The sequence below is a fragment of the Anguilla anguilla genome, chromosome 7 (genome assembly GCF_013347855.1).
Source record: "Anguilla anguilla isolate fAngAng1 chromosome 7, fAngAng1.pri, whole genome shotgun sequence".
In the NCBI taxonomy this organism is placed as follows: domain Eukaryota; kingdom Metazoa; phylum Chordata; class Actinopteri; order Anguilliformes; family Anguillidae; genus Anguilla; species Anguilla anguilla.
In genome coordinates, this window is record NC_049207.1 from 53,809,458 (window position 1) to 53,828,795 (window position 19,338).

The 19,338-nt window shown below is 40.6% G+C and overlaps 1 protein-coding gene across 12 annotated transcripts in view; it reads right to left on the reverse strand.

The window, feature by feature from the left end:
- si:dkey-237h12.3 (teneurin-3) overlaps positions 1–19,338 on the reverse strand; it is a 335,156-nt gene that overhangs the window by 209,081 nt on the left and 106,737 nt on the right. For 2 of the 12 annotated variants that reach the window (XM_035425585.1, XM_035425583.1), the window contains exon 1: positions 1,829–2,317. The exons of the other annotated variants lie outside the window; for them this stretch is intronic. The gene's annotated coding sequence lies outside the window, so the exon portion shown is untranslated. Of the gene's footprint in view, positions 1–1,828; positions 2,318–19,338 lie in introns of those variants that run through there. 12 annotated transcript variants of the gene reach the window in all.

Here is a 19,338-nt window from a genome sequence, read left to right on the forward strand (position 1 = left end):
CAGGGCAGACTAACAGAAGAGAAACGATTTCAAGCGGAATACTTCCAATGTAAAGAACACACAAAAATACACACACACACACAAGTGCACGCACGCACACGCACACGCACACGCACACGCACACACACACAGAGACCCATGTCCCATATGGCAATGGCGAATTTATTTTTGAGTATTTTCACAAGGAACAACTACAGTTTGAAATGTTTGATCCAGCTTTTTCTTATTCTCAGGCAACAAACCAATGATGTATATTTAACTGTAGCAATACGGCATGTACAGTATACGCCATATCAGTATACAGTATACGAGATTGGGGAACCCAATAAAAATAATAAAAAAATTACACAATTTCAAAATTTTGAGCATAAACAATAAATGCTAGCAGATAAAAATAATTATAATATGAATTATATTCAATTAAATCAGTTGTAATTTCCGGGAAGATGACTCCACGCAATGAGGATTTTGCAGGGGCGTAATGAACTGCAATTCATAGGCTACACTGCATAACTCACACATGTCAATGGGCAATACGTGAGACTTGGTAGGCAACTTCGAATATTTCACGAGAACTGTATTACACGTCCACCTGAAAATATTTACTTAAAAAAGACATGATAAAATTACCGTTGAACAAAGTCTTAGATCGAAGTCATGAATCTCCAAGATAATTTAATGCTGCCTATCATGTAATGCCTTACCTACAGGTCGGTTAATCTACGTCACTAAAGGAACGTAGGCTACTGCTAGTTCGGGTCTTTTATCCAAAGCTACAGGTTGGATATCTTTAAGTCAAAATAAGGAATTTCATGTGATATCCCGTTTTATTTTATTTGAATCGCTGAAGAAATATCAACTGTTCACTCGCGGTTTTTACCCTTTTTATGACCGTGTTTGCATGTATGTGTGTAAAATCAATGACGCTATTAACCTCAGTCTAAATCCCTTACAGTGGTAGCATTTCTTAATTTTTGAAAATATGATTTCAGCTCCTAATACAAGAATCACTGCATTTGCTCACTTTCCCTGTTAACGGATATCAGCCTACTAGGCTACTAGCCTACTATCATCATGTGGGGTCTTGCGTTTAACTTCATGTCGTTGAATCTAGTCAACAATCTAGTCAACATACTGTAAACACGATATCCCATCAGCTGACTAAAGACAGAATTCGTGAAGAAATAACGAGAATAGCATGAGTAGCCTGCCATAAATGTGATTTCAGTGTGATGCCAGAAACTACAGCTACGAAGGGATAACGTGCGCAGCAGTTTAAGATGAATCGCATTCGGCAATGTTGCAGTTTAACATTCGCAACAGCGATTAAAAATTTCTGAAAAATTTTACATAAATTGATCTTTTTGCAAAGAGCGGCGTGTTTCCGCGTGTCGTTTTAAAATCAGGTAGGCGCTCAAATCAGGAAACCATTCTATTATTGCCGGGAACTGTACTATCCTCTACTGATGTTCAGCCAGTGAAATGGAACGGACCTCAATCAACTTGTTAAACCATCATTAGCCTAGGTAGGCTGCTATACAAACCGAGGTGAGTGAAAACGCACAAAAGGATTTCGGTAATTTAACATCATATCTGGTCAGCGAGTATACCATTTTATCTTCAGTGATTTTATTTTAAGGTTGTTTTATTTTTTTTTATTTTTTTATTCATGTAAATACAGAATACACATTCACCCAACTCTTGGAAACAACTTCTGATTACAAAATATAATATAGAGCGCAAGGCAAGCTTTTAAATATTTTCCACGTCCTAACCATGAAACTGTAACTTTTGAAGTGTGAGTAAACTAAAAAATGAAGGCACTTACCTGATGTAATATCTTTAAGCATCCAATTGTCCTCAGCCGTAACAAAACTTCACGGTCCAACTTCGGTGAAACACGCGCAGGTCTCTGGCGATCGAACCGGCAGAAAAAAACTATTTTCTCGCAATCAAGAGTTATGTCAGACTGATTATCCTAAGCTTCCGCTTTTTTGGAATGTCGAGGCAGACCACGAGCAAGGGTGCAGTCGGATTTTGGAATGCAGACACAACGCATGCGGAGCGTAACGAGAGGACCCGGGAACGAAAGCATAGACTCCGGGGATAAAGGATCCGAATGTGACAAGCACACATGTGCAGCTGCCAAGGACCCTACCAACCAACGGCAACTGGATAAAAACGGGGAGATCAAATTACACGAACAATTTCGTTAGAAACCCCCCTGCTTCCGAGAACCTCGGTTAAGGTATCGCCGCACACGACAGCGAACATCTTTTCCTGGCGCATGGGAGGGGATGCGAGGCATGCTAACGTCGTATTCCCCCTCTAAGTGCCTTTAAAGTATCTCCCGCTTTTCAGGGTTGTCGAATGTGAAGCGCCAGTGTTCCCCCTGCTGCGTCCAATCAATGTGTCTACAACCACTGGCAATAATTTAGGGGTCATCCATGACCAACACTTCAGTCTGATGAACGGTTCCGTACCGCTCACTGCCCTGATGAGGACGTCTGTGTGCTTCTGATTACAAACGTTAATGAACTTAGAGCTTCATTAGGCTTTCATTCTGTCATTTGGAGTCTCCGCACGAGGAGGCTAGTAATTTTATTTACTTTAACTGAGGCACAGTATTAATACTTAGGAACAGTGCTTATATATGTTATATATATATGTATATGTAAGCACTGATGTTTTTGTACTGAAGCACTCTGTCTTAACCTCAACATTCATAGTAAGAAATTAGAGAGCGTCAGTACATTAAAAAGGAAAACCACATCATAGCATATTATCATATTATCAGACACAAAAGAGACAGCAAGAACTCCCCTGCCTCAGCACATATAGTAACAAATACCAGAGAAATGCAGGGAAATCACTGGTGATAGTGGATTGGCACAGGCATTGGAGTCAGAGCTTGGAGCGAGAGGAGAGTGTTCTGCATAGTGACATCCATCCATCATCTATGCGGGGGGTGATGGAGCCTGTCCCAACATGCATTGGGCGAGAGGCAATCTGTCGTAGGGCACACACACATTCACACACGCACTCATACCTATGGGCAATTCAGAGTCTCCAATTAGCTTACCTGCATGTCTTTTGACTGCGGGAGGAAACCCATTGAGAACAAAAGGAGAACATGCACACAGAAAGGCCCCTGGCCAGATTCGAACACAAGACCTTCTTGCTGTGAGGTGACAGTGCTGCCCACTGCACCACCACGCCACCGCGAAGACTGACGTGTTACTTCCAAACATACTGCTGCTGTTTGCGTCACTGTTTAGGGACTAGCGGAAAGCCAGAGGACGCACTGTGAGGAAATGACTGACTCCTCGTGCAACTGGCAGGGATGCCGTGAGTGCATTGTGACGGGAGATGTGCCGAGATCCGTGGCGTGTTAGCGTCATTGGGAGATCCGTGTCTACGGCGCTGCTACAAGAGCTGTTTTCTCACCCCAGACTAGTAGTCCTAGCGCAGGAGTCACCATGGATACGCACGGGACAGATTGCTCTCTCATGCTGGATGTGTTGTTGTGGCAGGACACAGTAAGGAAAACGGCAGAAAAAAAAAAAAACATTCTTAATTTGCGAGATTGAAAAACAACAACAACAAAAAAAAAAACAAATACCTGCCATCGCATGATGTATGAAATACCAGGCAGTTACCTTCAGGCGTTTATAACCTGACCAATAATTACATTGCATAAGAAGACTTTGGGGGGTTGGGGAGTGGGTGTGGATTTAGTAAGGTCATTTTCAGGTAAAATTGGCAGTATCAATAAGTAGGCAACCATTTTTTTTTTTGCTGACAGCTCTTCAGTGATGGAAATGGCAGGCGTGATGAAAAGGCGTTACAAGGCGTGTGAGTTCGCAGACAAACTGCACAGCAGTCGTGTGTGTGTGTGTGTGTGTTCTTCAGAACATCCACAAACCCTGAGCCTGTCTCCCTGTTTCAGAAGATCACGCATAATGAATTTAGTTGCCGGTACTCGAAGCATACACTGTAAGCAAACACACTTCTATGAAAATGGAGGATAATATCGAGGGATCCGGAAAGTACGATATGAGGAAAGGAAAGAGGGAAGACCGAGAGAGAGCACTGATTGACACACAGAAACAGAGACAGAGAATGTGGCTCACTGACGGAAGCTGAGCTGCAATTTAGAGTCTGTGGCAACGGACCAATTGATTTGCCTGGATGGAATATAAAGACTACAGTTCCATACCCGGCTGAACAGTAAACACAGAAACGCAAGGGTATAAGCGGTCTCCTTTTTAGTGTGCAGTACTGCATGTACAATATCACACATCTAATGCAACGCTGTGCTTTTGAAAGGGATACTATTTACGGGCACCTCATGGAAAAGCCTGTAGTTTAAAGCAAACTAGTAGCAGAGACATATTAATGACTGTAATATATTGGCATATAATAATGCACAGCAGGATGCACCTTGGGAAGACAGCAGAATTCATCACCAGTGTTTAAATAATGAGGTCTACGCAAATGTAAGGATCCCATTGACAGCTACTTATTGTTCAGGCCAAGCTCTGCAGCTGAATATGCACATTCTCTAATTGCGTTTGTTATGACGTTGTAATTAATGCCTTACAAAGATTACTTGGTTGTTTTTGTTTCCCCATAATTATTCATGATGATATGGTTTCAGTGCAGAAACTCTGTAATCTCTCAATAAAGTAAAATGCGGGAAGACATTTTAATTACCTTCGTATTAGAATGTGTCCATGTTTTATTTTTTTCCCCAAATAAAGGAAACATTTTGCAGACTTGCCCATTTCAAGGTAATATTTGCGCTTTATTTCTATTTTACCTCAACAATGCATAGCCAATATATAGAAATTGGACTATTAGACATCAAAATCCAGTTCCAACAACTTTAGTAAACAAACAAACAAACAACAAAAAAAGAAGATCACATTGTAATGCCACATGAAGCAGGGACAGGTGTGCAAAACTTATTTCCCAGCAGCGGAGTATCCATTTTTCAAACCCAATTTCAAACCTATTACTGTCAAACTACATTACAATGCTAATTGCATGATACTGCTGCCAATTTAATTAACTACAATTTGAGTGTGGTGGCGAAAATCAATACAGACAAAAGCGGAGCGTCATAATCATTTTCTCCCAGACTCGCTTTCCATTTGTTTCCAGGCTAGCTATCACGCGCACGGCTAAAAGTGAATTTCAAAAAAAGAAGATAATAATGATCTCTATTGCACTGCGTCAACTTCGCATGTAGGAGCAAAATGGGGGAGTTGATGTGTGACACAACTGGAAGGGGTCCAGGGCAAAATATCATTGTGGAATTTAAAAGGAAGGAAACACTAATTTTGTTGTCATGCTCTGGGGCTATACAGTATGTGACTAGGTACAACACCCCTCAGAGACTAAAACAAAACACAACATTTACGTATTGCATTTTAAGAAGTAAATGCAATCAACAAGTTTTTATATATATATATATATATATATATATATATATATATATATATCTTTATATGGACCCACTTAGAGATTCATGGATGTACGTCTTCTGAAATGTTACAATAAAGGCATACAATGAATGATGCAAGTGCTTAATAAAGCACTGACTATTCGGAACACTGAATCGCTGGATTATAGAGTAATATATAAATTGTAAATGTGGGATGAAGACATGCATTTAGGTAAAGAATTTTATAATTATGTGCAAATTATTTGTTGTTCATTGTAGTGTCACTGACTAATTAGCGTTTGTCAGCTACTATGTTGATTGCTTTATCTAGATATAAATTTTGCTCTGATTCCTTTCTCCTAAAAGCTTATCAGTTTGTTGCATAAACATTATGTAAATCAGGGCAGCCAAATCCTGCTCCTGGAGATCTACCGTCCTGCAAGTTTTCATTTCCAACCCTAATTTGGCACCTGATACTACAAATCAGCAGCTCAATGGGTTCTCTAGCTGTTGAATGAGGTGTGCTTTGTTAGGGTTGAAGTGTGTGCATGGTAGATCTCCAAGAACAGGATCGGATAGCCCTGATGTAAATATCTAAAAAAAAAAATGCTCTAATGTAGCAGGAATTTGACATTGTTCTTAAGGGGAGCATCTCCCCCCATCTAACTATACACAGCCAAGGTGTTAAGGTTACATTAGGGAAAGGCTGGAATTCAATGTCCTATATACAACAGAATCTCGTAAGGAAATACATTTAGCAGGAAATACAAATAAATAAATAAATAAATAGACAATGTTGACGACACCGTAAGACTATTAACTTTCGCCATGCGCTTCACAATATTTCTTTCCGTAAACGCATTATTCAGAAAATGGGCCAGGGTGATTGGATTTGGAGCATATTAGGGGACATCTGTCTAAGTTTGTAAATGATGATGTAATTACGTAATTGCACTTGTGGAGCATTTTTCCTGGAAAATGGGGCTTGTTGACGGTGGAGGCACAAAAGTTCCGGAGTGGAGGATCTTCTACGCAGCAGAAATGGGGATCTGGAAAGGACTGGCGGAGAACTGAATTCAGTACAGATCATCACAGTTCATGTTATTTGTGAAGACTTAAAAGTCTTCTTTTTTTTTTAAAGAGAATAACGGCAGGCTATTGGACAATGGGTGTATTATTGAAATAACAGCTTTGATTACATTACAATACATAGAGAAAAAAAATGCAAAGTATAAGTAAAAAATAAAAAAAATATCTTAAGTATATGAAAATGGGAATACTTGGGTAAGGGGTTTTTGAAATTTAAATCAGTTTTATTATTCATGCAATTTAGAAAATGATAGTGGGGAATTAGGTGGTGAAGCTAACGTTTTCTCTTGAGAAACATGAACAATCACATGAATACCAAGCTCTCATCAACAATGGGCAACTTTTAAAGGAAAATAAATTTGTGTATTAAAATTTGGTGAACGCGAGATGCGCTGTTCTCGTATTTCCGCTGACTCCTTCGACATGCTTGACAAAAAGGAAACGGAAAAAAGAAATCTCCTTCACGTTGCTCATGAGATGCAGAGAAATTCCTTTCTTAATACATTACCGAGCATTTACACATATTTTATAGTTGCATAATTCTGCAGTTAAGCTGCATGTGTTAACATAAAAAAAACATAGAGAAAATAAATCAAACTAGACAGACAGTTCAAAGAGCGAGAACAGAGCTCAGGAAAGAGATGGCCTCCTGTTTTCTGCAGAGTAGCGATAACAGTAGTGCCTCACAGACTTACCCACCATTTGATGTCCAACATGTTTCAAATGATGGGCAAGTCTGTGAGGTGCTAAATGTCAAACGTGTTTCATCGTGCATTATCACTTATTTCAATAAGCATTGATCAAACTGTTTGATTTTTATGTTTCTTATTTAAATAAATTGGACATTCAGTTCACTCATTATGCTAAAACTGTAGGACCTCTAGATTGGCTCGGACTATTCTGTGACGGTGTCACAGAGCCTCTAGTGCCAAAAAAATAAAGGTATTTTTCTCAGGTGAAAACTGTCAACTCTGCCTGCCCCTGCTACCTTTGAGTGACCACCACTGTGTGCTAAGTAAATGTCTGTGGCTTGCTGATAACTTTATTGAATTGCTTTTATTTGGAGTGCTCCTGCTTACTTATAGTATTTAATATTGTCTGGTAGACTTCTGGAAAAGCCATACATTTGTATTTTATTTTTTTATTTTTTTTATTTTCATTAGGCATTTTGGGTCAACTGACGTGTGCTTAGCTGGAGTTTAAACCTCAGGCATTTCAGCTGGAACAGCTCATGCTTATTCCACAGCTTTGGATAGATGCTCCCGTTGTTATGCAGTTCTGTGGTCTAGTGGTTTAAACCTGAGGTTTAAATTCCAGCTAAGGACACTGCAATTGACCCGTGGAATGGCCATACGTTGCTGAACTAGCTTCTCCAGGCAGCCATATCAGGGGTGTGGTTATTTATGTACATGTAGCATGCAAAGCCGTGAGACTCCTCTGCCTCCCTCTCTCCTGTGCTCACTCCAATCTCACGCCCTGTTGTCATGGCAAAGGAATGTTCTTTTAAAATTCAAAATTCTGTAGGAAAAAAACTGTTGGAATTCGACAGTTGTTTTTTTTTAAATTTTATTAATTTTGCCAACAACAAAAAAAAACATAAATAATAGATAAACAGCCAGGAATTCATGATTAGCACCTCATAGGTACAAACAAAAGGATAATACCAGACCTTTCTTTTCAAAGAATTTAGGATCCTTCAGAAGTTTGCCCTTATACAACATGGGAGCTTGAATCTATTTCAGAATGGGGTGAAGAACAATACACACAAAATAACAGTCGATGGCATTAAAATGGCGTCCTTTAGAGGGGACAGGGTAGGAAAATGTTTCATTAATGACAAAGATGGCAGCCAGCTAATCCCTCCAGACAAAAAAAAAAAGGACCAGGAGACAACTTTCCTTTCTGCTTGTGTGAGACAGAGAAAGTCAGACAATACCATAACGGATCAGAACCATCGGCTATAGCGTGCGGCCTGGAGCTCGGCAGGGGGCCAACCCACGCTCGGGCGGTGCCATTTTCTAATCCCCCTCCCGAGTTCCCCCCGCGACCAGCCCCATGCTGAGATGAAGTTATCACAGAGGACAAGCTTTGCTCTCGCCAATGGATCCAGTCCGATATCTGCATTATCCACAGCAGATCAAAATGCTGCTTTCATCAAGTGCTATTATCTGCATAAAAGGCATGCGAATGGCCAGTAATTTCTCTCGAACCCTCCCATTCATTCAACAGCACAGAGAAACCCGAACGAATCTCCTGGAAAAAAAAAACACCAAATATTTAGTTGTTTCTTGTAAAAACTCCAAAACCAAAAAGACAATACAAAAGGTTTTGTGCCAAGCCACAAGAATTTTTCACACAAACTGATATCAGAGCAATTGGGCTTTGAAATGCAATTCTTTACTAACTTGAACTTTACACTGACTTGATCTCAATCTCCACTAGAGTACAGCCAAGCCCTGGAGTGTGTACATCTGTGGGTCTTTGATTGGTTAGCTTTGATGGCTTAAGTCTCCGGATTTCACTTTTCGATTTCAAAGTAACGAGCCGCAGCGCGCTAGCCCCTTTCCGACACACACAGAAAATTATGTTAAAATAGAGATATTAAAATTAACACATGCAAATACGGTGTATGACTTCATTTTCACCTGTCTGATTATCCGAGTCAATGCAAGTTCAGTTGCCTTTTACTATCCTTTGACATTAAAGAAAGTGCTACTTTCTTTTTATACTCGTATTAAGATACTGTATATCACTGTGTGCTTGACAGCAGCTGACATTAATGAAAAACTTTGGAAAATGGTACAAGTAATACTTTAGTACATTACAGTATGTATAGTGAGGTCCATAATGTCTGGGACAAAGATATATATTTTTGTCTTGAATTGGCTCAGTACTCCACAATTTCTAACATTTAATGCAGAATTGTACACACTATGGTTTCACCATGTACAAATTAGGCTCTATTGTGTACTTCTTTCAAAACTGTAACCTCACCATCTTGTTTTTGCAGGTTAATAATGGTTTGCATCTTGCTGTGTAGCCTCTGTAGCTCTGTCCGTGGAGTCGTCTGCGGACAGTAGTCACAGACACATCCACACCTGCCTTCCTGAAGAGTGTTTCTGATCTGTCAGACAGGTGTCTGGGGGTTTTTCTTCATTATAGTGAGAATACTTCTGTCATCAACAGTGGAGGTCTTCCTCAGCCTACCAGCCCCTTTGCGATTACTGAGCTCAGCAGTGCTCTCTTTCTTCTTTAATGGTGTTCCAAGCAGTTTATTTTGGTAAGTAACAGACTCCAAAGGCAATCCAAAGCCAAGACTAGATACTGAAAGCTCTCGTATGCCTGCCCTAAGGAAGCAATTCAGCCCACCTGACTAATCGAAAACACCTGTGAAGCCACTTGTCCCAAACGTTATGGTGCCCTCAAATAGGAGTCTAAGCATAAAAAGGGGTGTAATTTATACAGGGTGAAACCACAATGCATGAAAATACACTTTATTAAAAGCTGAGGATCTGCACTGTAACCACATTTGAATGGTTTGCTTACAAAAAGTGTGGAGTACAGAGTCAAATGAAGAAAAAACAAAGTATTTGTCCCAAACATTATGGAGCTCACAATATATATATATCTATATGATTTGGCTCTAATTTCTAAGAAGACCTAAGAAAGAGAAGATAATCAATCATAATGAAATCACGGAAGGCAGCAGAATTTCGCTGACGCGTTTTTCCTCCCAGTTCGCAGCCTGAGATCGGCATTCTGTTTTGTATGAGCAAACATAATGGAGCAATCAAGGAAACAAGACCTGTCATTATTTACCCCTACTTTCCTCCTCGAACAGCTAATTAACAAGAGAGCGCGTGCCATTTTATTTGGGATAATGAACTTAGTCGTGACAACGACAGAACGAAACTGGGGAAAGCAAAGACAAAAAAGTGTACTTGGATGTAACCCATACAATTCTGAATTCCATTCAGCAGCACAGTCTGTTATTCAAATCAAAAGAGCAGGCTTTCTAAACGTTCCCAGTGCTGTGTACTAATAAACACAAAGACTTTTCTTTTCTTTTTTCTTTTTGCTTACATTGTTCAAAATTTCAGTGTTTCAAGTTGTCAGTGTTTGCAATGAGGATACTATTAACTGCAAGTAATTTGAAGCAGATCTGCATTGACGCGGCTGTTTTTTGAAGCAGCCTATTGCTAAGGTGTAGAGAGAGAAGCCTACCTTAAACCAATCCAAATTTTAGAAATGTACGCTTTACTTCAGTAGAATGCATATTGGAGAGATATCAGTCTTGATCATTTAAAAAATATATATTATGCAATAAACCTACAACAATGTCTCATACAAACCTCACTGGTACCTGTCCATGTTGGGACCTGGTGTCAGACAGCCACAACATTTGAAAATTATCACTGGCTGTTTAAAATGAATTTCTATAAAAAATAAAACCTTCACTAGAAAATGTTGGCTTGATTGGACAGTGGCCACCTTCAGAGCATTCCGAGAGGCTGTGTTTAGATCGTAAACATGCTGACTCACTGCAGGATGCGCTGATTCAAGTAGAAAGCAGAGGAAACCGTTTATAGTTTGCTTGAGTGGCGACGCAGCCTTCTGTGACAAGTGCAAATAAAGACTGAAAGTAGAAAGGGATTCTTATCCCCAGGGATAGGCTGGTCGTTTATTTTACAGGAACAATAACCAATACGGTAAGAGAAACTTTATGCAAAGATTTGCTCTGTGCGTTTTCTTTTTTTTTTGTTTTTTTTGAGGAACCACAGAATGTCTCAGGCATTGACTGAATTTTCCCCTTAGTGTGCTTACAATAATTACCAATACAGGATATATCATCTCTGTCTAGTCAACAAAAAGATTGGAAATATTGTGTGAAGATGCTCAATGCACATTTGGCTTTTCGTCTACCGTTAAGCACCTGTGAATGCTATTTTAATAACTGAACGTCAGTTTAACATCTGAATCGTAAAAAGTGAATCCTGACACAGTTTTCCAGTGAAAACTGGGCTGAATACATGCACACACACATGTCGATCACTACTGAAAACCTCTTTAAGGGAGTGGACATTGTGGCATAACCAAAACCAACAAAGCAGCCAAACATATAGCCATTTTGTGGTATGGAAAATATTGTACACAGGCCACAGTTTGTTAGGAGATATCTGGGGACATCCATAAACAGCTATGTTCATGCTAATTTGACTGAAAAGTGTACCCTTTGTTTTCATCAAGATCATGCCAAATATTTCAATTCTTTCATGAAAAACAGATACTAAAAGGGAATAAACTCATACATAGAAAACGTACAATTACTGCCAACCCTGAGCAATACAAGTTTAATCACACACAAAAGGACTGATATTCTTAAAAAAAAAAAACCAAAACAAACAATACCATAACCTGAACTTTAAATTTGGTGCATGAGGTGATTTTTTTTTCTGTATTCTGTAACTTTTTCATTTTTAAACAGGTTTTTAAGTTATGTCTCCAGATGAAAAATGTGCTATATTTTAATGTCACCAACACATACAGATTCATGAAGCATGTCCAAAAATAGGCATGATACCGTTGATACTGCATTACACAGGTTGAGTTTTTTCTTCAGATTCTCTAACATCTCAAGGCATTGCACAGCGTAACAGAGTCATGCATCCTGATGTTTACACTAACTCCACCTTTAGCACAATGGGTACAGACTTGCAAATTGCATATGTGACTTCCCTGTTACTCCTAGAAAGGTGTTGCTGATCCATCTCTGTACACAAGAGCACAGCTATCTTCTGTGTACACCTCACGGAAAACACTGCAAATGACTATTCTGTTCCCTCGTCAGCCGCCAGCACACAGGTGACAAATCTGGAAAACCAGGGCCAGGATAATTAGATATACTGTGCCTGTCCAGTTATTTTGGGAATATTTCCAATATGGCCGTTGCTTACACTGCACGCAGTTATACTGTAAGCACTGTACACTGTTCGTTCTGACATGAAATCAGTTGTTTCTCTGAGTTAGCAACAGTAACTAAGAGGGGTGGGACTTAGCAATAAGTCAATCGCAGCGCATAACCTTTCAAGGCAACGGATATTGGGTCATAACCTTTTCCCAGATATGAATTAACAGCAAATAACCTTTCTTTTTAGACTATAGATCCCATGGATTAGAGCTGGCAATCTGGGAAACTACAGGATGAGGCAAAAAAAATTGTCACAATAGCTTCAACCAGCGAGGAAGGGTTTATACAAATATTTTGTATTTGCGCGGGTAATTTTGATACTCCCCTCAGTGTCACAATAAAGCATGTATTTTTCTTTTGTGTGTGTTTGCTTAAATTCACGTCTATTCAATCCCTCTGTCAAATTTGTGTTTATATCAGTCTTGCCATCACTTTTCTAAAGACAGGACAAATAACAGGTGGAAACAGCTTGTGAACTGAACACCTGACATCTTGAATACCTGACATGTTACATCTTCGAAAATCCCCACAACAAAGGCATAACAGTGTTGTGGTTTCCTGCTTTGTAAATATCTGTGAATGCCATCTTTCAACCAGTCTTTCTGTTGTAGTTACAATAGAAAGAAAAATTTCTCATTTTGACAGCCTGGTTCCAACAAAGTTTATAAACTAGAACTTTTTTCATACAAAAACATACACACATACACATACACACAATAAGAAGAAGAAGAAGAAGAAGAAGAAGAAGAAGACTTTCTACATAAGCAAGAACTTGATTGAGCTGAATTTAAACATGTATATAAAGCAGAGTATAGGGCGTCCTGCTGACAACTGCTTTGGCACTGGATCTGCTTGTCCAGGAGGACCAATTTGCCACAGCAAGAAACCAGAGAAATTAGCCACAGCACGTTTTAACCCCCGTTGGCATTGCCCAACAATGACCCAAAAAAAGTAAGTCCCCAATCTATCTGCAGTTTGTGAACCGAGGCGTTCACTAGAAGCCGAAAAACGGTCCCGACTCCTGGACCGTGTCCTGCCAGCGACACATCCCCAGTGTTCTCAGGACCGTAACATCAGGACCGCAGTCACCGGGGGCCCCCAAACAATGAAATGACGGAGAGCTTCGGGGGGGAAAACTGAACGTCGACATGCTAGGCAACTGCTAGTTTCTCACTCAAAACGTGTTCCGCAGCATGTTGTTAGTGCACAGTAAACATGACCTCTCGCATCGCGGAGTGAGGACGTTGGTGTTCGACAACCTACGTGTCAACAGTGCTTCAAGCTGAGGGGCACGCTTACGGTTGGGTAGGAGTTAGCATAAGATCTCATCACAGAAGCTGTTCTTTCTTCCCCGCTCTTGCACGTATACTTTCAAATACAACCGGGGACTAGCAGCGCAAGAGAACCGACTGTGCCCTCTAATGGTAGCATTTCAACAGAATAGAGACATTATACATTATGAATCTCAATCCATATTTCAAAGAAATAATAGCCCGAAGGATGCATTGTACCTTCGCTAAGGTGAGAAAATAAAGTTGCATTTGTTTTTCATTTTTCCTTTTCCTGAATGTTTTCTGATTCCTGAAAAAAGTTCAAAAAGAGGTCAATGAAAAACTATTTCTGATACAAAAAATAAACATCTATCAGCATCTTTCTGGTCTCAATTAAAATGAAAATGTATTATAATTCAATCCAATGCTCCACTCCTCAAACTATAATGTTATTGTCCAACTGCACAATTGAGTCATTATCATTCTTTATTGGGAACTATTATTATTCTTCCATGAATAGTTATAATTTAGCAACTTCTGCTGGAAAAAAGTTGAGATAAATTGTTAATACCGCGGGGAAGTTGTGGAGCACAGAAATAGTCCCGATCTGCAGTATGGCAATGTTAAAACAATCACTTTTGTCAGAAAATAACAAAATTAAATAAATAAAAATAAATAATTGCTGTAGTGGTAGATTAATTTTTTTTTTTTCTGTGTGCCTTTTTCCAGTAGCCACGCTTTTTCTCTGTCATTGCAGCACTGAAGTGCTTGTGTCACATACTCTGTAGCACACAGGCGCTAGCTCGGGAGTGGTTATGCCCTGAAATTTGGACTGAGAGAGAGAGAGAGAGAGAGAGAGAAAGAGAGAGACCGAGAAGACCGAGGTGCAGCTCTTTTGTGACTACGCATCTCATGCTGTGCTGTTGTTGCTGCTGCCCCCTGCTGGTGAACCACTCCGTGCCTCCGAAGCTTCCCGCACTCTCCTCCGGATGACGGCTGATTTCTGCCCTTGAGTAAAGAGGATCGGACCACAGTGAGCCAGCTGATGGAGGGTCTCTCACAGAAGCCTCCTAAATCACAGAAGAGCTTCTCCAAACCTCTCTTGATCACCAGATCACAAACCATGTTGCTTTCCATGTACTGCCCGCTCCAAATGCTGTGATAACCCTCCCTCAACCATAAAACTGGCCAAACAAATCAACTGAAAAAACCTGTCTATTGTGACCTCACAAACAAAGTGCTGCAAAGCGATTTCACTGCTTTCTCTGTGCTTTATAACACAGGCTATGCTAAACTGTGCTTTCAAATAAAAAAGAGCTACATATCATGACATTGTTAGAATATGTGCTGTTTGATAAATACCATCCAAAATAAATAACTAAATATTTCACAAATTAATACATGTAAATAAAAATAAAATATAGTATTTTGTATAATTGTAGTAACATAAAAATCTAAAAAATTAAGATTATATGTGGCATAATGCTTAAGGAACTGGGCTTATACATCCAAAGGTTGCAGGTTTGATTCCTAGGAGGGGCACTTCCTCAAGCCCGGTACTTAACCTCTTCAGTAAATGTGCGGGTGCATTAACGGAGTGAATGTAAACCAATGTAAGCTGTGTAAATTTATTTGGGTTAAAAGCGTCCTCTAAGTGCATCGGCTGGCTTGCCTCCACATCTATGTTGCAGACCGCGGAGCGACATGAAAAATTGCAAGCAGACACGGAAGCCCCAGGAAGCATTTCATGCCTCGCTCTCCTTCCAACCCTCCACACCCCCACACCTCCCTTCCCCCCTCCTGCTCTCCTTCCTACCCCCCTCACCCCCCTCCTCTCCTTCACTCACACGCCCCAGACACAGCCAAGTGTGTGACTTTTCTCCCGAGTCAAAGTCAAATGCTGTGGGCTGCACCCCAAGTCAACAGAGCACAGCAAAGTCCCAAACTGCATCTGTGCATCCAGCACGAGTGCTCCAGCACGAGCTGCCTTTGGACGTTACGATGACATAAAAGGAGTGCCGCTACCACAAAATATAGCATTTAGTGTTTAACAAAAATATTAATAAAATGTTTTTGTCCATCAAAGGTAAATAAAATATAATATTTATGTCCGTTGGGCCATTCCGCATATTCATTCGTGCAGAATATTAATATGAATTCCTTATGATTGATGTTAAGCTAAACTGTAATGTAATGGCACTGTATAAATATTAGAAGCTTATATAGAATGGTAAATGGATATATGTGTGTGTGTGTGTGTGTGTGTGTGTGTGTCTGTGTGTGAATGTGCGGTGCCTATCCATTATTCGTAACCATAGAAGCAAGCATGGCCTTGTCAGATTCACTAGGATAGGATCATGTATGTACTTTATGAATGATGACCTTTTGTGAGGGAAAAAAAATAAAACAAACAACCACAAAGCAAAATTGTCCCTTCTTCAGCACTGAAAGCAATATCACTGCTAGGCCAGCCACCTCAAATGACTATCTATTATCCTTTCAAGTATGAGCTACTACACCCGTGTGTCAGTGACTGATAATGAATGGTATTCTTTATTTATATAGCGCACACCTTCGACAGCAAATTACGTGTTTGTGCTGCACGCATGAATGTGAGACAACGGCATCCATATCCGAGCCTTCAGACGTTTACCCAATTGCATTTTATTCTCAGGTTTAAATACCTTTATTCAGAAATGTATTAAACTGCCTGAATGTAGCCTCAAAGGGTCGGTCGACCTTAGATTCCCTTTAAACCTCTGAGGCAAACAGGCACAGTGATCTCACCGGAGCAATTATCAATCTCGGGGTTGTTATTATCCTCTTTCATAACTGAACCATATGCATACGTCCGGAATGCACTCATTTGAAAACAAGCATAGATTTGAAAGCAAATTTCATATTACAGCGGGCATGGTGGGTGGGCAATTCCTGCTTTTATCTGCTCCGCGTCCTTCCCCCCCCCCCCCCCCCCCCCATCTCTCCCAGGTCCTCAGCTGCACTGATAATGAGGTCTGCGGTGAAAGTCATCTCCGCGGAGTACGGCGCGAGTCGACGCGGAAAACGTTCCATTTTCATCCGGCGATTCGGAGATAGTGTACGACACAACGAAGCCTTTTCCCCTGAGAGCATAGGATATCACCCAGATGAGTTAGCGATTTTAATTTCACCCGCCGCCCCCCGTCTGAGATAAACTAGCAGAGCGGCGTCCCCTCGATCCAACCTTGAGGCCAAGCTGCATTGCTCAGAAGTAATTATCGCCGCAGTCCCAGCATCACGGTGAAGAACAGAGTTCCAGCACGGAGATGTTGCCTTTTGTCTGCGATCTGTGTGGAACTATTCAAATGAGCGCTATGATGGGAAATTACGGATATGTAAATGAAACTTTTACTTTTTTTTCATGGACTAGGCAATAGATAGTTTGCGCAACACTTTTAATGAAATTGTTCATAATTAAGCCTGGAGCGTATTGCAGTTGCTCCTAATAAAGCTCTGATTTCAAGTTGCTAACATGATGATTTTGAACCAAATAAGTTCTGTTTTTGTGAAAAAAGACATGCATTAAATCTGCACAGAATAGTAATACTACTTCAGTTTGTTAAGTGAACTGAACCCAGCAGAACAGGAGGAACAACATAATTTTACCCAGGCAGCAGAGATGAAATGAATAGCTACCTGGCAGAACATGGTTCAGAATATCTAATGCAGCAAATTATGAGTGTAGTCAGTCTCCAGGATGGCCTTTTAGCTGACATGAACTGGTTAAGGAATAGATATTCACCAGAGTGGGTGCCACTATAAGACCAAACAGTTGTACTGTAGACTACTGTAAACCTCACCATGCAATCAGCCAGCACACTAGCCATTAGTCCCAGTGAATGAATGGCCTTGCTTTCACACGCTGCTTTCTATTTTGTAAAACGGTACCACGGAATACGGCAATATTGGTATGACTGTTATGAAATACCATGCACCTAGCCTCTACCTTAAGTGGTTTGAACTTTCTGAGAGGTTTGTGAGAATGTTCAAATTTCCACCAAGCCGCTAAACTGTCCAAAACGTGAGTGATGAGGCAAATACAGAAACAGAACCTACAAGGTTAACTAAGCAGTGTGGGTCAGGGAATTATTTCAGGACTGATTGCAGGCTATGCAAATGACTTGCTGTTTGTTGTTTCACCGAGATACTTTTGCATGCGATTTAATGATGCTAAGTACAACACAGTTCCAATTGCAGTATGTCGGTAAACATAGCCTACATATAGAGGCCTACATATAGAGTAAATGTGGGCAACAAGGGCCATATCTGTTTCTGGTTTATAAGCCAACTTCTGGCTCTAATTACTTAATTAGCACTGTCATTTACACCATCTTACATTTTAGCTGCATTTCTTGATAAGCACAAGAATGACAACTGCAAACTTCTTGCACTCCCTATAAGAAATGCTTTACTGTGATCTAATCTACGAGTGTACCAGTGTGGGTGTATGCAGACAGTTAGCTCATTTAGCCGGACCAATTGGTGTAAACAAAAACGTGTACACACACCGTCCCCCCAGGACTGGAGCTGCCCACCCCCCCGACATAGAGGGCACAAAATTGCTAGCTGAAAATCTATTGTTCCCCGTAATATGTGCAATTTAGTCTTCTGTACTTACTACAGACAATCTGACGGACTTCAACCAGTTTGTTTGAGCCGAGGACACGGAGAAGCGCACACACCCTGAGATTTACGACCGCAAATCCACGATCAAATGCGTTTGTTAATTACTTCCCCACACGAGTGCGTTACACACGCGCGCTGGTAACTGGCAAGTTAACAAGGGGGCCAACGCGCTCATTCCATCAAGCGCCCAATGACAACGGCCACCGTGACAGCCCCTCTCTCTCTCTCTCTCTCTCTCTGTCTCTCTTTCCATACCGCCACCACATTTCCGCCACCGTCTCCGCGCGAGAACGAGAAGCACGCGAAAATTAAAACGAAGTCACGGTACATTAAAGCCCTTGTCATCTCGTCAAATGAAACACTTTAGAATATTTTTTTTTTTTTTTTTTCCAGAGGTTACACTCTTTTCACAATAACCTTCAGAGCGAGAGCGACGTCGACGGCTATTTATAGGAGCGGACGAAAAAGACAGGACAACCTTGCCGCCCGCTAATTTGCCTTTAAGATCTCTTGAAAGGATTCTCGCGCGGATTCTAATTTCCTCTGGTGCGGCTGTCAGCGTTCCGACATCCTTCCGCGCTAGAATTTCTGCCCGATTATATATCCGCGGTCTTCGTCATCTCAGGTCATGTGATGTGGGTTCCCTCGTTATATTCACCCTCAAAATCTCATTTTAATGTGATTGCCCTTATTGAGCGCACACGTTAATGTGCACATAAAGTGGATCTATAAGAGGCGATCGGCAAAAGCAAGACCACGTTACATGTGATCCTGGGAGCACATTGTATCATTGTGCTCCCATGGTTAAAAAACTGTCCTTTGTAGCATTACATATATCATTTATAAAGCAAAAAAAAAAAAACAACATCACAGTCCTGGGCATCGAGGTCTGAGGA